Here is a 6,000-nt window from a genome sequence, read left to right as displayed (position 1 = left end):
AGCTTGCAAGGCACGACAGCTGCCACGGGCTATTCAAAGTTGATGTTGTTCCCCATGCGCCGCTTCCTTCGGTGGATCAGCCTCAGTAGGCGTGCCAAACAACATATCAGATGCCAACAAATCCAAATCCGTCGAGATCTCCGTCGTCCAAGCTTCCATGCGCCTTCACGCGCGTCCAGAAAGTTCTATCAAACCACCACGCGCCGCTGCCGTTCCGCCACGACAGGTGGATCAGCCTGGTTTCCACACCATTCGGTAGATCTGTCACCGACCGTCCAAGAACTGTCAGGAAATCAGCCAACCGACGCTGCACGTGCTCCCACGCTCCACTACAGTTTCTGCACATGGGATTCATGCGCCTTGGCTCCGCCGCCTGGAACGCGCGTGTAGTACACACGCCAAACGCCTTCTCTTCTTCTCTCTAGCCACGTGTTAGCCTCACAGAGTGCCACGTCAGCACCTCCAACCCGGTTTACCGAGTTAGACCCGAGTTAGTTCTTTTCAGATCAGGCCATATTCAATGGTCCACAGGTTTTGGCTAATTTTGGCCAAATCAAACCGGCCCGGCCACCACCATCAATTCAGTCCATCAAGATTTATTCAATAAGGCTCTAGCCCAAGTCTCAGACCCAGTTCATGGCCCAAATCATTCACAGACCAGCAAGATGGCCCAAATCATACAAGATGGCCTTCAACCAAGTGGTGCCGGCTTTGAGAGTGCATGGTGACAAGAACTCCTTTGACGTATCTAGTTGAGATCCAACAACCTTGGTACTGATACATAGAAATAAGTTGCAATGGCCAGCCGCCTGCTTCTCTAGGCAGGGAGGATACGACGTCGCTGCCTTCTTGCTGCAGTTCATCTTCTTGCAAGTTGTAGGGAAGCGTAGAAGAAGGTGGTTGAAGTGAAAGCATTGTAATTTGTAGTCGTATTGCGCGCCTTGGAGTCTCTCATGCACCTTGTTTTGTGATTCATATCATATATCCCTATCTCTATATATAATTAAGATCCTCACCCAAACAACCCATCAATTAGGTACAGAACTGAAATTTTTTTATTTTAGAACCAAAATGTAAATGAACTTGGGACATGGATATTATTGGTTGCTCAAGAAGGAAAATAAAAAGGTGAACTCAGAAGACGATATAATTAAAAAAAAGCAGAGGCTATCATTAATTCATTGACAAGAAGTAGTGAAACCCATACAAAGAGAGATTTCACAGGTTCATGCTGTTTTTTTTTTTTTTTCTTCTTCTTTCCTAGTGGTTTCGACACTGTAACTCATAAAAAATAAATAAATAAATAGAGATCTATTTGAATATTTTCTCCTTTTAAATAATAACCGGAAAGACAGAAGAGTATTGATTCATGAGAATAGAAAAAACCATCTTTCAATGTTTACAATATCCTAAGTAATCTGTTTATGGCCAGGCCAGGGAAAAGAAAAATAATGCATGCATGATGCATGCACGTGCTATATATATATACCCTCAGGAGTCAGGTCACCAACTCCTATTGATTCAAAGAAAAATAATGCATGCATGCACGTGCTATATACTCCCACCGGTCACCAACTCCAATCCTAAGTAATCTGTCACTCAGTTCCTTGACTGCGTAAATAACTAAACATATTAAATTCAAACAAAAATGAACTTGACCAAACTTCAAAATGTAGGTTAATTAAATTTGATCTTCACCCACAGTTAATACTCAAGTTAAGCAGATGAAATGATCTATCGACCACAAATGATGGACGGAAATCTTGGCTAATTAAGCTTAATTATGCATTACACCTAGCTAACATCGTGATATGATTGAAAATTTTGTATCATTAATTAGAGCATCTCCAGCAGTAAGAAGTATTATACTTAGTCAAAAAGCACAATTCTCTATTTTAGCTATACATTTTTTAATACCAACTCTAGCTAACAGATTCTTTATTTTATTAATCAAATATTATTTTTTAATCTTTCGTTTTTTTTATCCACAACCACTTTTGCATCATCTTATAAATTGCAATAAAATTGATTCACACAGCATATACTTGTGTTATTTTTATTTTTTCCATTTTTAGTTTGTCAATTATATGCATGCTACTCAATTTTTTGGGAGAGTTTTTAATGATTCAAAAGACTTGAATTTGTATCATAAATTCATGAACAGAGAAGAGAGAGAAACGTTGAGGGAGACAGAGAAGAGAGAGAAAATAATGTGGAAATAATATTATATTCAACAATTTAGTGTGCTGCAATGAATAGCAATATGAAGCTATTCACTGTAACAGTTTAAGTATAATAGGTAATATGAAGCTATTCTGTTAGAGCAAAAAAAATGACAAAAATAGCTAAATGTAGACAATATCTTCATTTTAACTACACTGCTAGAGATGCTTTTAGTGAAAAAGAGACGTACGAAAAAAAAAAAAAAAAAAAAAAAGGTCAAATATTTACTCACTGTTAGTCTGTTATAAATGCATCTAGTTTTCTTATCGAATATAAGATAGGGAAACCAAAAGCAAATTATTCTTCTCTTTCTCTTTCTCTTTCTCTATAGACTAGATCGATCAGTAGTGTAGCAATAATTGATTTGGCAATCGAGTAGCGGGGGAGTGGGGTACTACGTCTATAATTTATCATGTCGTTGGTTGGGGGTACGTGCGCCCATGCCTTCAGATCCATACGCCTTTGATCCCACAAAGATCTAGCTCTTCAACGTTAGAATGAAGAGCTAGATCTTTGGATCTAGCTCTTCATTCTAGATCAATTGGATTTCCCCCCGGCGTTACACTGACCAATTGGATTTCCCTTAATTTATCTACTATTGGACACCCTTGAGGCACTTTTAATTACTAGTTGTTTTTGTATTTGTTGAGGTGTAACAATATTGCCGCTCCGATCAGGTAAATAGATAGCTCTTAAAATATGCTTTGTAATTTACGATTTCAAATCCCATAAAATGCGTTTTGGCTTCTCTCACTGGATATCAATATATTGATTTTTAGATAAGAAATGATGGTCAAAGGCTCGATCTAATAAATGGTATCAGAGTTAGGGTCATGGGTTTGAGTTGCTGGCCGGAGTGTCACATTGAGGGATTGATTGTTGAGGTGTAACAGTGCCACTCTGTTCACTTGGACGGCTTTCAGAACATGTCTTGCTGATTGCGATTTCGAATGTCATACAAAGTTTTGGTTTCTCTCAATTTTTAGAGATGGTTAAATGCCCAATCCAATGGTAATTGCAATCGATCAAGTTTATATTATAGGCAACAATTTTGTCCAATATATATATTTTTTCTTTTTCTAGCTTTTGGTATTGATACAATATTATTGCTGCCAAAATTACTTCCGCACAACCATTTTTGTGGCTTATAATCTACTAAAACTTAGAACTTTTGAGAAACTTAAAGGTGATTAATATATATATATATATATATATATATATATATAATTTAATCATAGTTGTGTTGTACAATGTAAATATCCATACATGCACTATTTTATTATTATTACATATATCAAAGAGTAATAACACATAAGAGAACACAAAAAACATTTTATTGAAGATTGATCGGATGTCAACCATAGACATTGACAATCAAATTAGAGAACACAAAGAACATTTTATTGAAGATTGATCAGATGCATGTCAACATACACGTTGACAATCGAATCAAGAACACACACACAAAAAAAAAAACATTTTATGTGGAGGCTAACCATATGCTAGTATACACAATACAATAATAAGAGAAATGATGATCAAACTTGAATTCCTAAAATCTTAATCCAGTACCACAAAACTTCTCTTCAGTGATACGATCCAATTTCTCTATCATCTCAGTTGTCAAGCAATTCAACCAATCACCAACTTGACCTTGACGAAAAAATACATTAATATTCTCTTTGCCGTTGAACGATTTTCCATTTTTATTCACCTCCAAGTTGCTCAAATTCTCAAAACTACATAGCTTTGAGATATCATTCATTACACCATTTGCCTCTTCTTCCGGGGAAAATGGGCACCCCAAGAACTCAGCCATTCTCCTCAAATTATAAATAGGCTGCTCTTTCAGTTCCTCATACGTCAAGATCAAGAGCACCTTTTGAGGGTTTCCTAAGCTTTCCTTCCAATATTCCAAAACATGATCCCAGTATATATGGCCCAAATGGACTTACTCCCCTACAAAACATATCAAAGGCGTCTTCAAGTGAGAGGGTGCCTGAACTTGTTGGTCTCAACCTGTTAGCGAAATGCCAAAGTGAGACAAAAGTGTCCTTAGGGTTCCTACTCAAAGACACAATCAGCTTGCAAGTGGAATTCTTTGCAGATAATGGTAGTAGCGAGTAAGGTGAATGGGTTGAGAAAAGCCTTGGGGAAGTAAAGAAGGTAAGATCTGGAACCTCTTTTTGGTTGTATAGATCCATATCCAAGAAGGGCACAAGAACATGAGGGTTGTTTGTGAGCAAAGGGTGTTGTTGAAGGTCCGGATAGTGCACCCGGTTCACTAAGGCGAAGGAGATGGCCTTCAACCAAGTGGTGCCGACTTTAGGAATTGTTGCAATGAGGATATCGGTGTCATGAGCTTGGAAGTGTTTTTGGAATGCTACAACTCCTTGGATGAACAAATTTGCAAGCCAAAACCCTTGATACTGATAGAATGTTGTTTCACCTTCCATCCAGCCGTCTCCTTGTCTAGGCAGGGAGGATATGAGGTCCCTGCATTCTTGGGTCATTTTGCGGTCTTGCAAATACATGTTAGTGGGAATTAAGGGTATATAGTAGTAGTATTTGGATTCCCAACTTGGGTTTGGGGTTGATATTACAAATCTTTCCATGTATATATATATATAGGAACATCCTAATTATTAGCCTCTTTATGGGGTAATTTCAAAATAATGCATGATTGAGGCTTTTTTATAAATTAAGTGTTGATTCACTACTGACTACTGGCCCCAATAACCATATTATATGATTGCAAATGCATTTTCAGTGTTACCCTCTCTACAAACAAAAAAAACCCACCTCTCTCTCATCATGTTTTCCATATTATTGACAGAAAGATAGGCGCCTAGCTAGCTAGTAGAATTTTAATTTGATTTCCCATTATCATCTATATTTTCTAAAAGCAATTGGGCAATTTTAGCATCAGTATGTTTCCTGCAACTTTTGTAGCCAGTGTTCATTCTTCATCAACCGGCCACTTCATTACGATTTTTGATAGTATGTTTCCTGCAACAATCATTTCACTATGGTTGTTGCCTTCACCGGTTGAGGCTCTTTATTGAGTCATTTTGCCGTTTGCTACTGCCTTGTGCAGCCATTAAAAAGGTCCGACTTGTTTATATAGTTCTTTTAGAATCATGAATGAAACTATTGCCTACTATTTTTCTGTATGTTTGTACTATCTCTACCGTTTGGGCTGTGTTGTTGGGGTGCCCCACCTCCTTATCGTTCAATCCTGTAATCCGATTTCTCATATTTCAATTTTTTTTAAAAAAAATAAATAAATAATTGGGCAACTTTAGAAAAGTCGCTATAAAGAAGGTAACCCTTATTGCTGTTTTGCCATTGCTGATAAAAATGCTTTACACGTGAATAGTACTGAGCCACCCCTAAAATTATTAGAAACATTATTTTAATAAATATTTAGATGGTGAGATATATTATCATATATAGGGTAGGTTTGGATTTCTGTAATGAATGATAGGTTTTGAATAATGTTAGCCTTTGTCCAAACACATGCACGCAAAATACATTCAAACCGCAGTGATGCATCAATTTGCACAACACGTTGACACCGCAGTGATGCATCAATTTTGAATAATGTCAGCTTTGTCCCTTGGTGTTTCTCTCCCCAACACATGCAAATTGATGCATCATACGTAGCGTTTTGTCACGTTATCAATTTATATACTAATGTTAAGCAATTTGACGTAAGGATAGATTACATTCCACAATGATAATGTGGCAATCCTAACAAACCATTGCATCAATCCT

The 6,000-nt window shown here is 37.3% G+C and overlaps 1 pseudogene; it reads right to left on the bottom strand.

The window, feature by feature from the left end:
* Window positions 1-3,775: 3,775 nt before the first annotated feature.
* On the bottom strand, window positions 3,776-4,753 carry LOC132178411 (cytosolic sulfotransferase 5 pseudogene; annotated as a pseudogene).
* Between the last annotated feature and the right edge of the window lie 1,247 nt (window positions 4,754-6,000).

Source organism: Corylus avellana, chromosome 4 (assembly GCF_965113065.1).
Source record: "Corylus avellana chromosome 4, dhCorAvel1.hap1.2, whole genome shotgun sequence".
Lineage (NCBI taxonomy): Eukaryota > Viridiplantae > Streptophyta > Magnoliopsida > Fagales > Betulaceae > Corylus > Corylus avellana.
Note: the sequence above shows the minus strand (reverse complement) of the source record. Positions and strands in the feature narration are given on the sequence as shown.